The sequence below is a fragment of the Vicugna pacos genome, chromosome 16 (genome assembly GCF_048564905.1).
Source record: "Vicugna pacos chromosome 16, VicPac4, whole genome shotgun sequence".
Lineage (NCBI taxonomy): Eukaryota > Metazoa > Chordata > Mammalia > Artiodactyla > Camelidae > Vicugna > Vicugna pacos.
Window position 1 is genome coordinate 41,118,543 of NC_133002.1, and position 25,092 is coordinate 41,143,634.

Sequence of the window (25,092 nt, forward strand, 5' to 3'; positions counted from 1 at the left end):
TATAATGGCCGTTGTATTTCTAGGTTGTTTTTTAGTAAAACTTAGCCATTTTGCTAAATGTCGGCAGCTTCAAGGACTAAAGTTCTTAAACAGAAAATAAGCAGATGTGCCAGAAGGGGGGCGCCTTCCACTCTTTGGATGTAAAAGAAAGATCCTGTTCTTTTAGCTAGGCCTTGGTTCCCTCAGAAGCCAAACTAAATATCTAAGAGGGATGGGCCATGAGGTTGGAAATCATACGGTGTTTTAACAGCATACTTCACAGCATGGAAATTTCCTTTACCTATTGTCAACCTAACCTAATCCGTGACCAACTTATTCTGACGTGAGAGTCCGTGGGCTAGGTGGTGAGTGCTCCAACAACTTTTAAATGCCCAACTCGTGCCCAACAATTTTTGCTGATTTTTGGCTTCTAAGAGTTCCACTAGCAATGGCCTTGACCTCACGTGTCCATTAACATACGAGTAGTAACCCATGAACTAGAGACTAGGGAAAGGATTGAACCAGCAAACCCCAAGAATGCGGGCTGCGGACTTATCTCCCAAACAAATGGAGAACTGCAGCGGCCACCAGCACTTTGTGTGACAACACAGTCTTGAGGTTGCTTTCCTGCCTCTAGCCTGGAAGTCTGCAGCACCAGTGAACAGCTGTTTCTGTTCAGTCCAATAGCTCAAAGTAGATGTGACTGAGCATATGCTACATGCCAGGCAAATAAAGGGATATTTACTATTCAAAAAACATCAGGGAACACTGAGCAGGATTCACATCACAGCCCTTTCCCTTCTGGGCTGTGTGACCCAGTGCAAGTTCCTGCACCTCCTGAAACCTCTGTCTCATTGATTAAAAAAAAAAAGTGGGCACTTGCTCCCTGGCACAGCTGTTGTGACGACAAGATAAACGATGTGTTTATCGGCACAGGGTGAATGCTCGAAGCCCAGGGGCTGTCATCCAGCCAGAATATGCACCCCTTACTTTCCAGAACCCCAAGCCTGTTCCCTGGAAGGGGGCTTTGCATTGATTTCCCCAGTGACTTCCCTCTCTCCAGCCCGAGCAGACACCAGCCAAGGATCATCTCCAATGTTTGGATCATGTAGGTGGCACGCTCTAGCCTCCAATGCAGGTTTCTACCTCCCACCCCCATCCCACCTCTAAATTTTAAAAATGTCGGTCATTCCAGTAAGTTTCTAGGCTGGGAGGCGGAGCAGCATTGGAGAAGTTATCACATGTGGGTTTAGGAAGTGAAGGGTTCACTGCAAAGCTTGTGCATGTTATCTTTTTTTTCAGTTGAAGTATACAGTCAGTTTACAATGTTGTGTCAATTTCTGGTGTACAGCACAATGCTTCAGTCATACAGAAACATTTGTTTTCATATTTTTCACCATGAGTTACAAGATACTGAATATAGTTCCTTATGCTACACAGTATAAATTTGTTCTATTTTATATATATTAGTTAATATTTGCAAATCTCGAACTCCCAGTTTATCCCTTCTCACCTCCTTCACCCCCTGGGAACCATTAGTTTGTTTTCTATGTCTGTTGAGTCTGTTTTTGTTTCGTAAATAAGTTCGTTTGTCCTTTTTCAGACTTCACATGTAAGTGATGTCATATGGTATTTGTCTTTCTCTTTCTTGCTTACTTAGAATGCCAATCTCCAGGTCCATCAATGTTGCTGTTATTTTATGACATGTAACTTTTCGAATTAAGAGTTCCCTCTGGATATATGCCCAGGACTGGGATTACTGGATCATGTGGTAAGTCTATTTTGAGTTTTTTGAGGAATCTCCATACTTTTCTATAATGGCTGCCCCAGACTACATCCCCACCAGCAGTGTAGGAGGGCTCCCTTTTCTCCATATCCTCTCCCACATTTATCGTGGACTTTTTAATGATGGCCATTCTGACTGGTGTGAGGTGATACCTCATTGTAGTTTTGATTTGCATTTCTCTGATAATTGGTGATAGTGAGCATTTTTTCTGTTGAATTTTATTCTTTAACAACATCTATGATCCAATTCTAGTTTATTTTTTATGTGGTATGAGATATGGATCAAGGCTCATTTTTTCCCCATATACATAGCTAGTTTGTCTAGCACCCTTTGTTAAAAAGAATTTCATTTCCATATTTAATTGCTGTGGTGCTTTCTTGAAAATCAACTGACAAGGTAAGTGTGGGTCAATTTTGAGACTTTCTATTCTGTGTGATCTACTTGTCTATCTTTACAACGGGACCTTACTGTCCTGATTATGCTAGCATTATAGTAAGTCATGAAATCAAGATAGTGTAAATCATGTTTTTCCTTTGCAAGATTGTTTTGACTTATCTGGATTATCTGTCTTTTCATATAAACTTTAGAATCAACTTGTTAATTACCTCCACTCCCCAAAAAGTCCACTGGGATTCTGACTTGGTTTTGATGCGTACTTGGGAAATAAAATATCCCGCTAGTGTTGAGAGTACTGTTCCATAAGTGACAGGTTGCACTGACATCATTTAAATCTTCTCTCTCTTTAGTGGTTTGCTGCCTTTGTTCCATAAAATAAGTGAGCAAGGAAATTTCCAACTGTAATTGTAGGTTTATCTATTCCTACTTTCGGTTCTTTCAAGTTTTGCTTCATGTATATTGAAGCTTCATTATTAGATACATAAGAACCTAGGATGATTAGATCTTGTTGATTTGACCCCTTTATCACTAGGAAATATTCCTCTTTATCTCTGTAGTGTTTTTTACCCTTAAGTCTATTTTATCTGATGTAATATAACTATTCTGGCTTGCTTTCTTATGCTTAGAATTTACGTGGGATCTCTTTTCCATCTTTTTGCTTTTAATATACATGTCCTTTATATTTAAAGTGTTTCTTGTGAACAGCATATAGCTGGGAGTAGAAGTCAGAGTTTAGACAGAGAAGCAGAACCATTTAAAAAAATTATGTAGTTAAAAAAATTATGTAATATTTATACATACCATATATTACATTGTTATATTATATATATATATTTCTAAGAATTTGACTACGTGCAGTCGTGGAAGCTTGTTAAGTTCTGCATCTGGTGTCAGTCTGAAGTCAGCAGGGCAGGCAGGAAGGGGAGAGGGATGTGAAGGGGGCTATGTATGGAGCAAGATCAATCTGGAACCCATGAGAGTGGAACCCCCAAGGATACAGCACACGTGGCTCTCACTGCCCCCAAGCCTCTATCTGATGTTAAGTGTGTTCTGCAACGGAAGCAGGTGCCCTTGGACACAGCTAAACATGCACCTGGGACAGAATTAGAAGTTAAAGGAGGAGATTCAGCAGTAAGAGGAGTTGCCCTGGGCCCAGCTGCTACCCCTCCCCAACAAGACAGCAATAAGGAACAACAGAGAAGCTCCAACCTCCCCGGAGAGAAAACAATACGGATGCAACTTCAGTTTCTCCTTCCAAATTGCATACAAAAGATCTGTTTGGGGAGGGAGAAATTTTCCTCTACTCTTCTAGGTTCTTTTGGCTGGTTTAGGAATTAAATTGACATGAAACAGATTAACAGGAGAAAATCAAGCAAAACTTTAAGAACACATATACATGGGAGAGACCCAGGAAAACTAACTTGCCAAAATGGTTGAAGCTCTCACCTTAATACTATCATCTCCAGCTAAAAATTAAAGAGAATGTTGAGGGTGGAGAGAGTCAGTTATCAGAAGTTACCAGGATAAGCTCAGCAAACAAAGGTAAGGTGGTTAGGCGGGTCTGTCATTGCTTTCATAGATAAGACTTTCTAGAGATTTAGTCCTTCTCCTCCTTCTGGTACAGAAGAGGGAGACATCCTTAACAAATGGAGATTTCCTTTACAGATGTAAATGTTTCTTCCCAGAGGGTAACTCCTGCTTGGTTTTCAGAGTTTTTCCCACATCTGCTGTTTCTTAGAAAATAACCAGCTTAAAATAATATGCCAAAGAGACATATTTTGGGGTGGCAAATTCTGCTCCCCTACAACTGTCTTACCCATTTAGAAGTGTACAGTTCAGTGGCATTAAGTGCATCCACACTGTTGTGCTACCAGCACCACCATCCACGGAACTTTTTTCATCTTGTAAAACAAACTCTATACCTGTTAAACATTAACTCTTCTCCTTCCCCTAACCCCTGGCAACTATCATTCTACTTTCTGTCTCCATGAATTTAACTATTCCAAGGACCTCATACACGCGGAATTACACAGTATCTCGCCTTATTTCACTTAGCATCGTGTCCTTGCAGGGGAGCAAACTTTGCCACCCCAAAATGTGTCTCTTAGGCATGAGGATTTTTTTAAGCTGGTTGTTTTTAAGAAACATACAAAGCAGAATGATGTTGCCAGGGGTTAGGGGAAGTGAGTCTCTTGTAGGCAGCAAACAGTTCAATGCTGTTTTCTTAATTCATTCAGCCAATCTTATTTCTTTTGATTGGGGAGTTTAATTTATTTACATTTAGAGCAATTACTAACAGGGAATGATTGTTGCCCTTTTTTACCTGTGCTCTGTGTACCTTAGAGCTTTTGGTCCCTCCTTTTTTCTTGTACTGCCTTCTTTCTTTCATGTTTCACTGATTTTTTTTTTTTTGTAGTGATATACTTTCATCTACTTCTCATTTCCTTTTGTGTATACTCCAGATATTTTCTTTGCAGTTACCACTGCAATTACAAAGTCAAAAGTCTTTTAAAGTATAAACTTCAGTTACATATCAAAATACTATGTTACAGCTCCACCACCCTACCTGTATTATCGATGTCACAAATTACGTCTTTATACTTTGTACAACTCATTAGCACAGATTTACAATTATTTTTTATACTTTTGTCTTTTAAATTCTATGCAAGAATTAAAAGTGGACTTATGCACCAAAATTACAATACTGGTTACTGTATTTGCCCATGTATTTCCCTTTACTGAAGAACTCTATAATACAGCTTCATGTAGCTGTTTGGTGTGCTTTCATTTCAAACTGCAGGACTCTATTAACATTTCTCACAGGGCCGTCTATTAGTCATGAACTCACTGAACATTTGTTTATATAGCAAAGTCTTAATCTCACCTTCATTTCTGAAGGACAATTCTGCAGATACTGTATCATGATTGGTACATCATCCCACTGCCTCCAGGCCTGCAAAGTTTCCGCTAAGAAACCCACTGACATAGGTAGACCTCGTTTTATCGTGCTTTGCTTTACTGTACATAGCAGACATGGCAGTTTTTACAAACTGAAGGTTTGTGACAATCCTGCACTGAGCAAGTCTACTGGCACCATTTTTCCAACAGCATTTCAAATCCTCCACCAGCAAAAAGATTACAACTCATTGAAGGCTCAGGTACAGCATTTCTTAAGGTATTTACATTGTTTTTTGACATAATGCTATTGCACACTTAACAGACTACAGTACAGTGTAAACGTCACTTTTATATGAACTGGGAAACCATACCATTAATCTGACTCATTTTACTGCAGTGGTTTGGAACCAAACCCGCAAAATCTCCAAGGTGTTTTTAGAAAAGCTCACTTGTATGTGAAAAATCACTTTTCTCCTGATGATTACCAGTCTGTCTTTGACTTTCAGAAGTTTAATTACAATGTGTCCCAGAATGAGTTTTGGGGGGGGGGTATCCTAGTTGGAGTTTGTTGAGCTTCTTGAATTGTATGTCCATTTATTTCCTCAGTCTTGGGAAGTTTTCGGCCATCATTTATTCAAATAATCTCTGCCCCTTTCTCTTCTCTTTCTGGTCTCCCATAATGCATACGTTAGTCCACTCAGTCCACCTGATGATGTTCTGCAAGTCCCTCAGGCTCTCTTCAGTTTCCCCCACTTTTTGCTCCTGACTTAATGACTTCTATAACCTATCTTCATCTTTGCTGAGTCTTTCTTCTGCCTGATGAAGTCTGCTGTTGAGCCTCTGTAATGAAGTTTTTCAGTTAAAATTATTGTATTCTTTAGCTCCCAGAGTCATTTGGTTCTTTCTTAGAATTTCTATCTTTTCGTGATATTTTCAATTTGCTCACACACTGTTTTCCTGATTTTGCTTAGTTGTCTATCTGTGTTCTCTTTTATTTAGCTCACTGAACATCTTTAAGAGAGTTTTAAAATTCTCTGCCTGGAAGTTCGGAGATCTGCATTTCTTTACGGTTGGTTCTGGAGTTTGTTTTGTTCCTTTGACTGAGCCATATGTCTTTCTTTCCTTTTTTTATTTTTACTTTGGCATGTGGTAAAAACCACTGCCTCTCCTAGTCCTTATGAGTGGCTTTGTGGAGAGGAAGACCTTCAACACCGGTCCAGCTTGTGGTTCAGGGACCTCTCAAAACTTTTCTAGGGAGGTGTCTTCTCTGGCCTTATGTGTGTGTGCTTTAACTGTCTCAATTTCCAACGTGGCTTACCTGTTTTCTTCTCGGGAGCCTGTACTCCTTCTCCCCTGGCATCTGCCTGGAGAAGTGTAGATCTGTGCAGCTCTAATGCACTGCAGCATTCACGACTATTTTCTGAAGCTTCCAAATAATGTCACCATTCTCGTCAGTACCTAGTCAAGTAAAACAGAAACCAGTCCTGCAGCCAGTACCCGACAAGGTAAAATGTTGGACACACAGTCCTCGCCTGTTTCTGTCCCCAGGGAGGAGCCATGGTTACAGGAGTGTGTCCTCCTGACTGCACTGGGCTACAATGAAAGGGACACAGGCATCCCAAATGTCACAAACTTTCCTTCCCTTCGATGGAGCCTCTTCCTGGTTACATGTTGGCTTGGGTGCTGCAGTTTCTCAACTGGTCTCTAGAATTCTCACAAACATATGTCTGGTCAGTACCCTGTTGTTACCTCAGCATCTCCACTAGGGAACAAGGGCCTGGAGCTCCCCAATCTGCCATATTGGTCACATCAATCTTCTTTCTACAGGTATTTTTCCAATCATCAGTGTAACTTCAGGTTGCAACTTCAAGCAGCCGATTCCACTTTAAGTTATACTGAATTACTTATTTTGCCGTTTCTTTGAAAATATTCCACCGATCTGTTTTTGAGCCACACAAGGAAAACTGATCTTATTAAGGCGGTTTCTTATGCGGTTTGATCTTCTACTTAAAATATACCATATTTAGTCCCCAATAGCTGTTTGTGTTTTAAAATATTAAATCGCTCTTCAAATGATAATGAATCATGGCTGTGATAAAATATACAACAAAATGTGTCAGAAGTCCCCAAAAGTAATTTGTAGAGCCATGATTCTGCGCTATTTTCCATTACACTAGTATTCTTAAACATAGGGGCCATCAAAGTGATTCATACAATAATGTCACAAAAAAAGACTACCTTATTTTAAATCAGGAATTGTACATACACCTAAAAATATCTGAATACTCGCTGCTTTTGGCCACATGTATATTCAATTAAGTAATTAATAAATTTGGTGCTATTTATCCTTCTCTTTTTCTATGAAGAAGACTATTAATAAGCTTTAACATTATTCTACCTTTACTAATATACTAGGAACCATAAATTGAAAATATTTTAAAGATCAAGGCTCACCAAAAACTAAATCTAGAATAAGTCAATAAGTAATGATCCTTATTTAAGGATGACAAAAAGAACCCTTTTCCAAACACATGCTAAATATTCCCTATGCCAGTAATCTAATGTAAAAACAGATTATGTGACCCATACACTATCTGCTAAAATTATCAACTGTTAGCCTTAATATCCTAGTTCAGTTCTAACAAACAGTATTTCTCTACAGAACTTTAATACTGGAGGCCCTCCTAGTCAGCAGCTAATTCTAAAGTGAGGCTAGATATAAACAGAATAGTTGACGGAGGTGCTAAAAGAGAAATTCTAAACAAAGGTGCATTTGTTTCCCATTCCTGCCATAACAAATTATGGATTCTCACCAGCTAAAATCCAGGTGTGAGCAGAGCTGGGCTCCTTTCTGGAGACCAGGGGGCCACAAGCTGCTCCTCCAGCTGCTGACTACACTCACTGTCTTGTGCTTGTAGGACTGAGATCCTTGCTGGCTGTCAGCGGAGGGTAACTCCTGGCTTCCAGAAGCAACTCCCACTCCTTGGGTGTGACCCTCTTCCTCCACCTTCAAAACCAGCAAGGATGAGCCGAGTCTCTGACCTCCTCTTCTGTCCCTTCTGTCTGGTTTGAAGCAGTCCTGTGATTAATGGACCCACCCAGATAATCCTGACTGGTTTGAAGGGTCAGCTGATCAACAACCTTAATTTACTTGTAACCTACTGACAGGTTCCAGGGATTAGGTTACGAACATCTGGGGCATTATCCTATCTAGCACAAAAGGCATTTAGAAGAAACTTTTTAGGCCAGGATGAAACTGGAAATGATATCCTAAAATGAAACCCTGGCCTGTTTAATAATTATGAAACCGTTTCTGAAAATGTTAAATCAAACAAACAACTTTAGATATCCACCCTTCAGAGTTTTAATGTATTTCTCGTGGAATACAAATGAATCTCTAATGACAATTCATACTGACTGGAAACCGTGAGTATCAATATCCAAATTAACATCTGTAATTTAAGAAAACAGTCATTTCTCTTTGTTAATGAGAAGCCCCTTGAAAATACTTTTTATCCCTTCATGACAAAAAGCAAAATAAAATTATTTTAGTGGGATCTGAATCCTAAAATGATATGTATCAGAAATTGTTTATATCACTGATTAACTGCCTAACTCTAATATAGTTACTTTGCAATTTTTGGAGTAGGTTTTCAATTTCTGGTCTGTTTTTAAAATGAAATTTCCATCATGTTAATAAAAATGTAAGTACGAGGGGAGGGTGTAGCTCAGTGGTAGAGCGTGTGCTTAGCATGCACAAGGTCCTGCGTTCAATCCCCAGTACCTCCATTAATTATTCAAATTAACTCATTTTTCTTTTTGGGGGGGGGAGGTAATTAGGTTTAACTAAGTCTGAAATGAATCTTTTTAGAACTGACTATTGGAATGATTAATTTGCTATCAAAAATACTTTCAATATTTTTTTCTCATGTAAAATATACCACTAAATGCCTTTTTCACTGTTCATGTCCACTGAGTCATACATTTCAAACTCAAAAGCAAACCTTCACACACTTCTCCTGAATGTCATATCTCTGAGAAGCAAGTCCAAGTGCTGGTTTCTCACTGTCCACCCCAGATTCTTCGTGTTTCAACTTGCTGAGGTGATGAAATGAAATCCAGTCTATGAAGACAGTTAAGAGCTCATAAACCTTAGTCCATTAAGTGGTACCTATATGCAAAAAATTAAATCAAACTTTTACTTAAATTCACAGCCTCCTAAAACTTCAAAGGCAAGTTTTAAATTTGGCAAGTGATTACAGCATAATTTACCTTAAAAAAATATTTCACTGAAATATGTACTGAATGATAAATCTCCATATGAAAGAAATTCCAAATCAAGTATCTCCAGTTAACATTAGAAACACATTAAACGCTGACTGACAGAAGGGGAGAAAACCCATCATAAGGCGCAGGTCTTTTAGTTCCTTTATTATTATCAAAACAGAATTCTCATTAAAATTCTCTACCCAAGTTTGGTAACAGAAAAGTAAAACTGGCCTTAACTCGAGCATGAAACCACATAACTAACAAATTTTAATAAGTTTAAAGGTTTCAAAAGCTAAACCCTTTCTACCATGGAACTTCCTATCTTCTTCCCAAAAAAGTAGGTTTTCTTTACATTATAACACTATAAACAAGAGTATGGAAAAATTTTCCTGGAAATCCTATTCTCTGGAAGTCTACAAAAATGGGAGGAAAATAAGGACAAAATGCCACAAAAAATTATAAATTCAACTAGACTGATTTAGTATTCCTTCACATCACTTTGTCAATTAAATTTAACATTTATCACCTTAAGCAGGGAACTATGCTAGATTTAATTTTGGACAGAAATATAAAAGTTAATAAAAAGGCAAAATTAAGCAGATAGCTATCCACAAAAACAGAATCAGATGGATGAAAACAAAGTTACCACATTATTCAGAACAAGAGTAATTTTTAACCTCCATTTTCTTCAAATAGGAACTTTTGATGAAAACTGCCATCATCTTGAGTACCTGTGTATAAAATCTCCACTTTTTCCAATTTAATTTTTTTTAATTAAAAAAATATTTTTCACAAAAAGTATCCCTCTAATAAAACATGGAAGGCTGTATGACAGGAAAAAGGGAGGGGGGAGTAAAATATGACCATTTGCAACCACAAAATCCTCTCTAAGTTTCTGGTGCCCCGCAGAGGGGAAAACAGGCAGGGCAGCCCCGCCTGGAGCAGAGATCATAGGGACCAGGCAGGTTAGAAGGCAGACCCTGGCCTAGAGCCCTCAGGAAAGATGTACGGTTGGTGCTGCTGCCCTGGCTGTGGTCCCCATGCTCCTCCTGGATGCAACGCAGAGGCCTGGGCCCGCCTGACACTGTGGATGTTGCTGTTCTGGTCCCAGGCCTCCACCTCCTGCTGGCAGAACTCCCGGACAGCCCGCCCCGGGACAAGTCCAGGCCCAGGACCTCTGGCTATGGAAGGTCTGCTTCCCTGACCTGCTCTAGCAGGTCCATGAAAGCTCAAGATGAGAAAGAACACCAAGTGACAGCAAAGCGGTGGAGCAACCAGAACACACTGGTATATTCCTGCTGGCAGGAATATAAATGGTACAAACACTAGAAAACTGGCAATTTCCCCAAAAGTTAAACACACATCTACCTCGTGACCCAGAAATTCCAATCTCAGTTATATTTACAAGAGGAATGAAAACACATGTCCACAAAAAGCCTTTGTAAGTAAATATCCTTAGCAGCTTTGTTCATGAAGAGGCAAAAACTAGAAACAGCCCAAGTGTCTATCAACTGAAGGACGGATAAACAAACTGCAACAGTCACACAACAGAGTACACACAATACAATGCCACTAACTCGAGTTTTACCTAAAATAGGTAAAATTAACTCATGGCGACAGAAATCAGATCAACAACTACTTCTTGCAGGGAAGGAACATGAGGGAATTTTCCAGGTGTAGGTTACATAAGGGTAGGCATTTGTCAAAGCTGATCCAACTGTACACTTAAGGATCTGCACATAGAGTTACTGTAGGCTACTTATAGCTCCAAGTAAAAAAAAGAAGAAAGAAACCTTAGCAAAAAGAAATCAGCGGAGCTCACTCAGGGTGGACTGTAGTCCTGAGAGAAAAGTAACACTGAGAGTTTGTAGATTCCAAAACAGGATGAATAACAAAGCCATTATTAAGCTTAAGTTCCTGTGATTTGTCTGTGTTACTAGGCCTAAAACACTACTGAAATATTTTGTTTTTGCAAATAAAAGCATATTTGAAATATAGAGATATTTCTCTATAAAGGACTTATTATGGTGAATCCTTCCATACCAATGTTTGCTAAATGGGAAAAAAAAAAACCCAGAAAATTTCAATCATATCACACGATACAAGGTTCTGAAACTGGTGCTTTTTCTTGTTTGAAACTTTTCACTTTTTGAGCAGCATGGGAATTTCCTTTCAATCTCTGTATTGTCATAAACTCATACTTCCTCTGCAACAGTACATACCCATGAATTAAAGAAAAATTATATTATAAGTGAGAAACTCCAAAGGCCTTACTACTTCCTGAACTCCCATGTTAAACCTTCTAACTATGTCCCACATATCTCTCATGAATTTTCCATTCCTTCTCCCCTCAGTGTTTTCACCTCGAGACTTTTTATGAAACTACCTTCCAGTTCACACGAATCCCATCTTCTGCTGTGCCTCGTCTGCTGTTACGACCAGTCACTGGAGTTGTGAAATACAATTAAGTGTATTCTTCGGTTTTTGAATTCCACTTTCACTTCCTTTTATAGGCTTTAGTTCTCTAAGGAAGTTCTCAATCTTTTTTCCTACTTCCTTGAGCATATTAATCATTATTTTAAAGTTACTGCCTATATTAACTCCAATATCCAGATCATCTACATATTGTCTGGGTTTTAGTCTCTTCATATTTAGACACATCGTTCTGTCTTTTAATGTGCTTATTAATTCTGTACAGATGACAGAAAAAAACTTATAATTTTTTATACATACAATATCTTCTTTCAGAAAGAGCTCATCCTTTTCTCTGCCAGGTATTTAAAACACAGACAGAGCACCTTAGCCTGATTTGGAACTGAAATCAATTAAAGCCAGGTTTCAGTCTGAGGAGGGTTCAGTTTACCTCTAATTGGCCTCCCCTCAGGGTGCAACCCTACTGCTCCCGACTGAGAGCCTAGGGTGCCCACTGGTCTCCCTCCCCCGATGAGTCTGGAACATTAACCCTTGTCTCCTCAGCTTGGTGAGACTTAATGGGAAATGTTTCATTAACATTAATAATAAATTATTATTAAAGCAAACTGACATATACCCAGTGCTATCACAAATTACTATGTAAGTTGGTCACAGAAATAATTTACCTTTTTATTTAACAATTTCAAAGTACATACATTCTTCATGCTAGAAGTTGGCAAACTATGGCCCACAGGCCATGTGATCACTGACTGTTTTAATAACTAAAGTCTTATTAAGAGCAAAGCACTGATCACTCCCTTGCTTGTTGCCTACAGCTGCTTTTACGCTACAATGGTAGAGTTAACTGTGACGGAGATCATATGGTCCACAGAGCCCAAAATATTTACTATCTGGTCCTTAACAACAATAAAAATTTGCTAACCCTTGAGCTACACTAAACAGAGTAACCATAAAAAAGCATTCTTCCACTGGGCAACAAAGAGTTTCTCCCAAGTTCTTTCAGTTTGGACACACTGGGGAATACACCCAATTATCAACAGGTTCAATCACTTAATGATGCATAAATCCACTTCAGTCCCCACACATGCATGCAAACACAGGTTATATTAACCTAAGAGATAGGTATGGGCAACAACGTGCCTAACCTAGCAGTTAAAGAAACACTTGTCAAAAAAGAGTGCCAGACCGAGACTGTGATGGGAAACAGCAGTCTTCTCCAGGGATAAAGCAGGTTTCCAGACAACAGTGAGTCAAGGTCATATTCTAATTGTGGGAGGCTAACACATGAATTCAGGGATGCCAAAGAATTAGATCAAGTGAGAAATGGCGTACTTAGTCATCACTGCCAAGGAGAAAGGTTGTAACAAGCAGTGACTACAGAAAACCAAAAACAGAAACAGAGAAGAACACACAGCTAAGGAATTCCAGGAAGAATTACCTCTGAGAGTTGAAGCTTAGCTACATTTTAGAATCCATGGAATTTTCCAGCCCAACGCCTTCACTGCTAATGTGTCTAGGTTTACCCCAGTTTCTGCTCATCTACTCCTTCCTCCACACACATGATCATTCTCCTGTCCCTCTTCCACATATCCCTTCACTTTCATACCTTTCAGTCAAAAACTAGCAAAGGGAAGTAAAAATAAATTTAAAAAATATAACTCACAAAAATTTGGTGCACCTTTAGTACTAGTGAGGACCGACCTAAATAAACCATACCACTTATGTACATAATTACAGTTCCTGCGACCCCAGCCTGTACTCATGACAGAAGCTCATGCTCCTTCAAGCACAAGCTCTGCATACAACAGACACTCCAAAGTGTGATGTGTAACAGCAGTTACAAGGAGAAGCACTAAAGCTAGAAATCAGTGCCTAAACCTCCCCAGGTTAGCAGGTTTTCCTTTTCCTTGTTTTCATTCTAGTAATTGCTCTTATATTTAAAAAAAAATTTTAAGTTGCCAAACATCTCAGCTGGTGAAGAATACCTCATTTATATTTGGAAATATTTTATAATAAAGCTAACAAAGATAATCAAGATTTTCTCTAGCCAAAATATATTCTAAGATGTTCACTTATAATTTGTTACTCTATATAGTTCTAAGAATGTATTACAATCTAATACAGATAAAATAGGTCTTACCTGTTTTTTGAAGCTATCATTCAGTTCTTTCAATGCATCAAAAGAGGACCTTAACCTCTTGCTTTTTTTCTTTCTTTCCTTCTTTAAGAACTTCAGTTAAGTGCTCAACTTCTGCATCATGTCGCTAGGAGAGAAAAAATATGATCTAAAAATAAGGTACAGATTCCATGTCACTAACGCTACTGAACATAAATTATTTAAAAGTTAAAACTCCTTGAATCACAAAGACTTTAATCAGTGTGTTTAAGCATAACGACTAATATTGCAAACAATTTATAAAACTGTATAATCAAACTAATAACAAAGCATTAAATGCTTTTCTAAAATACTGATTAAAACATATTATACAAATTAATTAGAAATAAGGCTATTTTCTGCTTCTGCTCAGAAAAATTCATCACAGAAACTCACTGAAATTTCTATTTGACATCACGGAATGATGAAACAATGAAGGATTTCTGAATCTTTTTAAGAGACTAGTTAGTTATTCATAGCTTGCAGATTAAAATTTAAGGTTTAAATTATCCCTGGAGTAGAAGTATTCCATAGGTATAACTGATTTCTTCTCATAAATCAGCTAAAATTGTTTTATATCTCAAAAAACTTAAATACATAAGAAAATTTTCTAAGCCCCAAACTCTCCTTAATCAGTTTTATAAATGACTGAAATGAATTTCCCTTATTTAAATGACAGCACATTTTAGACTTAAGTATGAATACTTATATAATTTATTTCATCTTTTACTTTCAGATTTATTCATAATGTATTAAAACAAGCAAGTTTCCATAAGAAATCAAGAAGCTGAATTAATCTCCTTCTTCCAAGTAATCATATAGGCACCATTTAAATAAAACAGTTAACTTTATACTTAATATAAATAGGAGACAGACAAACTCAAAGAGGAAAAAAATCAAGACTAAAACTAGGATAGAGTGCTGAGAATCCAAGCATTCATTCTTTTGTCCTGTTTAAAAATCCAATCATGTGGGGAAAAAATCAGCTTTATGAAATCTTGTTATTACATTAAATGACCCCTTAAATAACTTAAGATATGGGTACAAATATTATAGTTATTTTAAAAATTAGATTAATATTCTCACCATACAAATTTTTCCACATTGAGAAAACATTAAAAACATATGACATAGGGGGAGGGTATAGCTCAGTGGTAAATTCTGTGCTTGGCATGCATGAAGTTGTGGGTTCAATCCCCAATACTCCATTAAAAAATTAAAATTAAAAAACAAAACAAACCACATACAACATGGGTTCCGTTTCCAGGAGGGCAGGATAAGCCCATGCACTCTAATCTTACTGATTACAACTAAGAAATCATACACAAAACACAAAAAGCAACTACCTTAGGAATGTCAAAGGGAAACAAAAGCAGGGAATTGGAGAAAGGAGGGAAAACTTAGAGAAGCAACCCTCACGGGGCTGAAGTTCCCTGGGTTTTGCTTTCCCTTTTCTCTAGCAGGCTTGCGCAGACAGGCCCCAGACACTGCTAAATGGAGAGAAACTCTGATTTTCAGGCTGGGAATCCAGGAAGAGGGGCCCCCATGAGCCAAAGAATGTGCTCAAATCCGACTCAGCCCTCAGCTGGCAAAGGGGCAGAGACAAAGGGCAGAGGCAGGAGCGCAGTTTAAAAACAGGTTCCCCCACCCCCCACAGGGGACGTGTGAGAACGTCCTCGTTCCTAGGAGATGCAGGTGAGTTAGAGACCCAGAGCATCACAGCAAAGGCTGAGAACCCTGAGGCTCAGGCTTCCCCCAAGCAGTGCCTACAGCACACACTCCAGATCAACACTACAGGCTTTGGAAACCCATCGAGGGGCACACGGACCACATGGTGAGATATGACTCCGCCCAAACCCAACTGGGCTCACTGTTTAAGAAATCAATAAAGACAACCAGCATTCTCCAGGGGATTACAAAAGGGTCCAGAATCTACACAACATAATACCCAAAAGGTCCCAAAGATTACCCAAAAGTCACGGAACATACAAAAACCAGAAAAAAGGGACCAGGTTTCAAGGAAAATGCCAATCCTTGGCCGATCTAGAGTGGGATTTTGAACTGAATTCCATGAGGTAAATGCAAATGAATGCACATGGAAAGATACAAATTCTCATTAGAAAAACTAAAAGTAATTTTGGAAGTTGTAGAACTTTAAAATATCAGAAATTGTAAAATTCTCTAAATGAGCTCAACAGCAACATGGAACTGAAAGGGGGAACTGTGATCACACTGTCAACTCTGAAGGACACACCGGAAATGGACAATGAGACCAACAGCAAAAGACCTAACACAAGACACCAGAGACCCAGAAGGGGAGGAGAAAGCAAGTGTTAGAGAAAAAGTATCTGACGGGGTATCAGTTGAACATGTCTAAAATTTGGTGAAACACATAGTTTACTAGTTCAAGATGTTCAGTGAAGCCCAACAGGAGAAACTTAAAGAGCAGTATGCAGAGATATATCATGACTCCATCGCCACTGGAACAAGAGGTGAAATGGTTGTACTAATGTGACGGTCCTGGGGAGGCAGGACTACGGGCCAGGCCACAGGTGGGTGGTTGCTCTCAGCTGATAGTGGGAAAGGGATCACGACAAAGGGGTGCTGGAATCACTCTCTATCTTGACTATAGTGCTGATTATAAGACTGCATGCATTTTTCAAAACAAACAATGAATTCTACTCTATGTAAGTTATACACACAGTAACACATCACTTGATATGAAATAAAGAACGATATCATACCACCCATGACATATTCTCCACAAAAATATTTAATCTGACTATAAACATTAAGAAACAATCAGGTAAATACAGAATACGACATAATCTACAAGACTGCTGGCCAAGAGTTTTCAAAGAAAAGCCTCACGAAAGGCAAAAATGGTAAAGCTGACTGCTCTAGATCCAAAGAAACCAAAGAGATTTGCATGAACTTTGCCTAGTTCCCTGATCAGAGAACAAAACAAAGCAGTAAAAGACAATCTGGGACCAACTGGGAAAGTGAGTGTAGACTGTATATATTTATTAAGTTAAATTATTTAATTAGCACTCATTTCCTGTTTGGTAATAGTATGGAGAACGTCCTCATTCCTAGGAGATGCACACTCCTAAGAGTAAGTATTCATGATAATGAGGAAAGACTTAGGGTGCCAGGTCTTGACTTTTGCAACTTACTTTCAAATGGTTCAGAAAAATGTATGCATGGGAGAGGGGAGGAGAGGGAAGGGGAAACAGCAGATGTGGGGGATACTAACAACTAGTGAGTCCAAACTGAGCAGAAAAGGGGAATCACTTAACTCTAAGGTCAAGACTATGTAGTTACCTCCTTTCTAATCTGCAATCTTGGAAGAACCTCTTCTGTGACACCTTTAATTTTACTCAAGACAGTTTCATCTCTGAAAAGCAGCTGTTCTCTTTCAACCAGAAGACATTCTTGCTTCTGAAGTTATTCAGCAAATTCCTGCTGTGCTGGGTCTTACACTGTATCATAAGGCCAGAGTTAAGTGTTAACACTCACAAAGTGCACACATCATCTTTTTACTTCTTAATCAAGCAGTGTTCAGGACCACAAGAGTAATCGGTGAGACCAGGTTACAGTAACAGCTAGACTAATGCTGCAGGGAAACTCGCAAAGAAACTCTGTCCTACTGCAAAAAGAAACTCGCAAAGAAACTCTGTCCTACTGCAAAAAGACAGGATGCGACATGAGATCCACTAGTCTCTCCACACTCGCTTTGCTTGGTTCCATCCACTCCAGAGATAAAACCACCAAGTCCATGCCCACTGCTTCCAGTGCTCAGCTCTTTCTCCCAAGGTTCACACTCAAGTCCAAACTGCCTACTTACATCTCCAGCTGTGTGCTGTCCAGAAGCACAAAATAAACATGTCCAAAATTCAATTCAATTAGCCATCAGGGAATGCAAATCAAAACTATGAGACAGCACCCCATAACCACTAGGATGGCCAGAATAAAAAAGACAGACAATAACAAATGTTGTTGAGGATGGGGAGAAACCAGAACCATCGTGTAGTGCTGGTGGGGATGTAAAATGGTGTAGTCATTTCAGAAAGCAGCCTGATAGCTCCTCAGAAAGTTAGACACACAGGGCTATCGTATGACCCAGCAAATTCACTCCCACCAATTTCATCCCAGGAAAGATGAAAGCATATGTCCACACAAAATTTATACATGAATGTCTACAGCAGCATTAGTCATAACAGCCAAAAAGTGGAAACAACCCAAATGGCCACCCACTGATGAATGAATAAAGTAAACATGGTGTACCCTTATAATGGAACATTATTGAACAATAAAAAGAAAGTACGGATATATGCTGCAACATGGATGAACCTTGAAGACACCATGCTAAGTGAAAGAAGCCGGTCACTTCACACTCATACGAAACATGCTTTCATGTTTATACAAAAAGTCCAGACTAGGAAATCCACAGAGACAGTAAGTAGATCAGTGGTTGCCAGGGGCTGAGGCAAGTAAAGGGAGAAATGGGAGAGATACCTAACAGATAAGGGGGTTTCTTACTGGGATGATGAAAATATTCTAAATTGGCCATGGTGATGGCCAGCCTAACTCTTTAAATACACTAAAAATAGTTGAACTGCACAGTTTAATAAAAATTAAAGAGGCCCTTCCAATATGTGATGACACAGCAAAAAGATGTCTGTCTATGAAGCAGGAAGTTGGCTCTCATCAGATACTGACTTCGCCAGAGCCCTAACCTTGGACATCCTAGCCCCAGAACTATGCGATGTGTGCACTGTCTCCTGCAGGGCCTGGCAGGCCACCGTGAAGGTACACTACCTCCTCTCTTTTCCTGAGATGGCTCAAGATTCAGTAGGCCCTTCTTCTGATTACCAGTTTTTGGATGCAGAAGCTTTCTGTATAATAGGACCAGTCTCCACTTGAAAACCCAGCAAGACACCTGCCCTCAGTCGCCTCATTTTCAACAGTTCCTGAGACAGATGTATGAGGCCTTCTTGATGTATGAACTTGGTGGAATCTTTTTATCTTCGCATATGAAAGCCAAAGAATTCTAATACGGTGCTTATGTTGCTTGATTAACAAAGAACCACAGAATTCTGGAGAATTGACATTTAACTCCTGGACACAGGGTTGTTACCTCGTATACTTTCAACATTCAGCTGGTCATCTTACTCAAGGTCTTTGGGTATAAACCTCCAGATTACTATCCTGGTTTGTTTAAAATATGGTTTTATCATTAGTGTCCGAACTGAGAGAGAATCACCTTCGTGGATTCAACATTCAAAAGCAGAAAATGCAAACTACAACCTCACTGAGACACCCATCAGATCATGGGGAAAAGAGAACTCCAGGATGCCACTGATGGGAACATCGGTAACAGGCACAACCTCTCTGGAGGACACTGGTGGCACGTGCTACTGTCCCTCCTTACAGGTTAGGGAGACTTACAAAGAGTGTCTGTAAAGGGTACACTCCATCTCACTGTATTTACCCAGAAATAAATAAAGCACTGATGGTTTATTTATAGGCTGAAATGCAATATGGCAATTAAAATTAACTAATCACTATGCTGTATACCAGAAACTAACACAACACTGTAAACCAACTATACTTCAAAAAGATAAAGAAAAACTAGATCTACATTTTCCACATACATAAATCTCAAAAACATAATACTGAAGCAAGGAAGTTGCAAAAAGATATTCACAATACGTCATTCATTATGAAAAATTTTAAAACGCCCTCAACAATACATACATATGAAAACACAGAAGGGTTAAAACATGACAGAAAGGACCTACACCAACTTCAGGGGAGCCCTTAATCCTGAAAAGAGAGCAAACGGGATGGGAGAACGGTGCTTCAACTATAATTGAGAATTTTTATTTAAAAATATCAAAGAGAAATATTAATATTAGTATTTAAAATATAGGCAATGAGCACACAGTTGATGTTGTAACTCTGTTTTTCTATGTCGTAAGTATTTTATAAATTGAACTTTTAAAAACTAAAATACAGTGTTACCTAGTAAAATAAGTTAAAAGAAGACACTCATAACAAAGGCATTACTTTCTGCAAAAAAAAAGTTAGCATTGTGAATTTTTTAAAAAAACAGACTTGATTAATCCTCTCCTCTTCCAGTTTTGTCCCTACCTCAGCAAAAAACAGCCCATTCCCAACAGCCAAAAACTGGCCTGCATTTCCCCCTTAACTGAAACCCTACTGCACATCTCCCATGTTAAAACAACCTCCAAGACCTACTAATCCCATCTCTTAACTACCCACTTTCTCCCTCAGGGCCGTCATCCTAACACAGGGCACCATAAAACAACAGCTTTGCTTCACACCCTAATTGCTCTCCAGACCTCAACTACTGCCCACGGCTTTAAATATCCACAAATGAATGATGCCCAAACTTAGACACAGGATCTATTTTCTGATTGCCAGGCTGATACAACTACTTTCACTGCATCTCCATCTAACTCTCAAACCTAATACATTCCAGATGAAAATCTCCATCTTTCTCCCTAAATCCACTCTTTCTCCAAGTGGTACAAACTAGAAATGCGGGAAATCAGCCTAGACACCTTACTCTCTCTGTACCACACACAATACATTATGCCAAGTCCAAAGTAAATCTCCAGTCTACTCACTTCTATTTCTCTGCCACCACTCCAGTCCACGTGATCTCTCACCTGGACTCCTGCAGTAGAATATCTTGACTGGGCTACCAACTTCCACACCTGTCCCCTCCAATCCATTTATCTCAGCTCACATTTATTCAAGCAACTCCTCAGAGTTACCCACTACATTTCCCTTTAACGAGTATGTTACCAGGCCTCAGGGGCTTCCCATACTAGAATGTCTGTCTACAATGTACCCTTTTCACTGGGCAAACCCTACCCATCCTTCAGCATTTGACTTTAATGTTATTTTCTTAGAAATACCTTGCCCAGTCTCTCAATCCACTCCAATCAGTTGTTTACATTATAACTGTATTATACACTTAAATTTATAAAACTGTATATGGGTACTTACAATTCACTTCTGATAAACTATTCATGGCAAAGATCATATATAATCTATTTACTTCTATATACACAGCACTTAGCATGAAAAAGCATATTAACTGCTGTTCAAATATTTGTTGAATGAATGAAATCATACAGCATAACAAGAATACATATATTTAACGGCAACTAACGCAACAGAAGAACACAAAGTAATTTTCAAAGTCAGGGTAAACTACAGATTAATTAAACCAGATTAATCCACTGTACTTCATTTTTTAAATTAAATATTTACACTTTATTGTGTTTGCTGAAGATGACAGATAAGTCCTTAGGACCCTTAATTCTTTCTTATCCTATAAAACATTATCAAAGCCATCTCCCTACTGCACTATTTTTCACTCTGGCACTCCTTTGCCTGAATTTTCGGTATCTTCTTTCCCCAGACAGGCTGATAAATTCACAATCTGATAAATCACTCTCTTCCAAAAATTTCTCACCTCCAATTCCTTGTACCTAGAATGTCCTCTCCACTCCTTTCCTCTTTCAATTTTACCTCTAAGTCAAGCTACCAAGCAAGGTCTCTCCTTGAATTTTTCCCGTTATTTTAGGCCAAAATAATCTTCCAAAATGCTATGGTAATTATAACTGAATTTTTTAGACAAAATGAGTTATTGATTTTTAAAAATTGTATTTCATGTGTATAAAAATTTACTTTCAACTAGAAGACTCTCCAACAAAAATTGTTATTACATACACTTTTGCTTCCCTTTGTACTCCCTGGACACTTGATAAATACATGAATTACATCCTTTAGAAAGAAACAAACAAAAAATCCCAAAGAAGATGAAGTTAGGTGGATAAAGACAGATAAAGGCACTGCTTTGAAATGAATTTTGACTAGCTGACAAGAGACCTTTTTACATATAGGTATTTAAAACAATGAATCTAGAATACCTACTTCAAAAAGCACATTTTACCAGCAAATTTTATTTCTTGAGCAAGGATGGAATAGGATGGGATGAAAATAAACATAAAACGCAAGACAGTCCAAAATCTCAGAAACACATCAACACATAAAAAACACCGTTTACGCTTTCCTCTCAGCCACACATTTTCCTACTCCACAGGGAGTTATGATGCACTGTGCTTGCTCCCTTCCGACCTTGTCTGGGCATACTGATCTAAAATAATTAAAATGAAACACCTCATTCATATTTTCGAAATGTTCACTGCTTATAACATAAATATTTCAGAATTCTCAATTCAGCACTGAGTGCCCACCTGCAGTTTCTGATGGATTTGAACAGTTCATAGTGTATTTGGTTGATCTGATATGGAAGCACTCTGCCTGTTTGATGCTTTGGACGCCGGGGAAGGGACCCATCTCGCAGGAGAGTCACTTGCATCCCTAAAACAGTCAGTCCAATTTCTTGAATTTGAGACCAAATTAGTTGGCCAGGAAAGTGCTAACAAAATAAAATTTAAATTAACAACTCCCTTAATTTAGTTTAAAATGTCCTCAGATGGAGTAATCTTCAGGAAGAATTATTTTAAATATAAATTGCAGTACTGTTTAGAAGTTTCAAGTATTATACGCAGAAAGAAAGAATGATATAGCGAAACTTTGGGTGAAGGCTACAGGAATTCTTTGTGTCTTCTGGCAGCGTCTCTGTAAATGTGAAATTATTTTAAAAAATGAGTACATGACAACACTCATGGATTAACACTCGTGGCCTCGGCCAAGAACTGGAAAGTTACCTACAAACCCCTGACCACATTCCCTTCTATTCCTTAAGCCAAATTAACCACTAACTCAAATACAGTGTTTATCATTGTTTTACTTCTTTTTAATTTTTACTATTTATGTTAAAAAAGTTATTTGCCTGTTTTTAAACTTTATATAATGTCTGTAATTAAATAATCATATAATTATGATATGCTATAACCTCCTCTGTTAAATAATACATTCCTAATGACAGAATCAGGGACACAAATCCTCCTGGCTTCACCTGCTTGTGGTTTACACGTCAGCACAGGTGCAGACGGGTATCGCTGTCTGCACAGATGCCACACGGACTTGCACCTGGCTCCTGGTCAAGGGTTCCTCTGGGCTATGTGACTGTAGCCACACTGCAGCACCACAGGGTACAGGCATAGGTTCAACCGTATTAGTGATGCCAAACTGGTTCCCAAAGTGCAGTGGAGGAGCGAGCTCCCCCTGCTTCATTACTCCACCAACACTGTACTGTCAGAACTCACACTCTGCTAATACCAAGCCATGGTTTTAACTTGTGTTAGCCTCCAGCTAAGGGGCCCCAGCTTCAAGGACGGAGGTCTCCGACCATGCTCCCCATCTTGGACAGACCGAAGGAGCCAAAATAAAAAATATGAATTTTTTAAAAAGAACAAAGTTTCCCTTCACTCAGTTCAGTCCTTAAAGAGAAAGACACTTTCAGTGCTCTGCCACCTCTCTGGATTCCCATCCCACCAATCCCTGGTCTGAATATTCCCTAGTTTTGTCAATGTTTAAACACATCCAACACTTTCTGTCATAGGTTATCCTTTATTTTCAATTGCCTTCAAAAGGAAAATCTACCATGTGGCAAGAAGCACAAGTCCAGCAGAACTGCTCATGTTCCACATGTGCTGAGATGAATGACAACAAGGTGGACAGCAGGACGGGAGAGGTGTGTTGTGTGCAGAAGAGATGCCCCGGGAGAGGTATGTTGTGTACAGAAGAGATGCCCCGAGGCTCCTAACGGGACAACCGGATCCTGCAGCCAAGGCAGGGAGGGCACCACCCCTGGTTACCTCTTTCCCTGAAATGCTGACAAAATTAGGACACGCAGCCAGCTACAGAGAGCAACTGCTTGTTCAGGGCAAAGGAAGCCAGACCTCAAGGGGTCTGGACCATTTTCCTACAGTGTTTAAGGATTAACCACATCCCGCCACAACCTTATCACTTCCTAACAAACACTGACATGAAAGAGAACTGAAGAAATTACAAAAATATTCGGTTGATTATATTAACTTATTTTGATGAGCTCTGAGAGTGTAAAACTTCTAACTCAGTTTATTTTTCCCTTTTCCTTTGGCTTAATGACAAGCACACTAACCATCTCATGGCTTACAAAAATGTTGAACACAGAAATACACAGAACCCAGAAATTCCCTGAGAACCGTGCTATTAGTACAAGGCAAGCTTTATGTGCTCTACTTGACAAAATTACTATTTGAATGATTGTGGGAAGTAAGCAGAGGCGGTACCTTTAACCCTATTCTGAAGGTTAGGAACCTAAAGGCCAGAGATGTTAGGTGAACTTTCCCAAGCAACACAGAAAGTAGAAAGACTAAAACTTAGAATCCAGCCTTCTTTCTACCTCATAGCAATTTCCCGCCACTCCTCAAACGTTCAACACTTTATTTTTTTCCTTTATGTGTTTCAAACATTAAACACATCTGGATAATCAATTAAACACATTGGATATCAACCACATCCGATGCAATGAAAGAAAGAGCGAGCACCTCTCTGCTAAAACACTGAGATATTATCTGAGCGCGCGCCCTTCCCAGCGGAGCGCGGACACCTGGGGCCCGTCGCTCTACCTGGGGTGCGGGGAGGCCGCTTCTGATGCTCGCTCCGCGCGGTCCGACCGCCAACGCCCCGGCTGAAAAGAGAGTGACACGCCCCGTGAACGTGTGCTGCCCGACCCCAGCGCAGCCCAGCCAGCACAGCAGACCCCCTTCCAGAACAGCCATCCTCGTCCCCGCCCCGGCTGCCCAGACACGCGCGCCCGGTCCGCGGACCGAGGCGGCCACCGAGAATCCCCCGGGCTGCGCGCCCGCACCTTCCGGCGTGACACCGACTCGGACTACCCGTTTTGGACGGAGACCGAGGCAATTCTGTCCCGTACGCAAGTCTCACGCCGGGAACCCACTCCCCGCACGCGCATGCGCACGCCGCCGCCGCCGCCCCCAGGGAGTCCGCCTCGCGCCCCCGCACCCTCACGCCCCGACTCGGCGACCCGCGAACCTGGCGTGGACCGGCAGGCAAGGCAAGGCCTCACCTCGACGGGGCAGCCGCCCCCCAGTCCGTAGCGACTTTTGAGGCGCTCCACCACCAAGTCCTGCCCAAGCAGGTTCACGACGCTGGGTTTCAT

The 25,092-nt window shown here is 39.7% G+C and overlaps 1 pseudogene; it reads right to left on the minus strand.

Annotated features, from left to right (window-relative positions):
• Positions 1-5,156: 5,156 nt before the first annotated feature.
• Positions 5,157-25,092, minus strand: LOC102544974 (coiled-coil domain-containing protein 138-like; annotated as a pseudogene).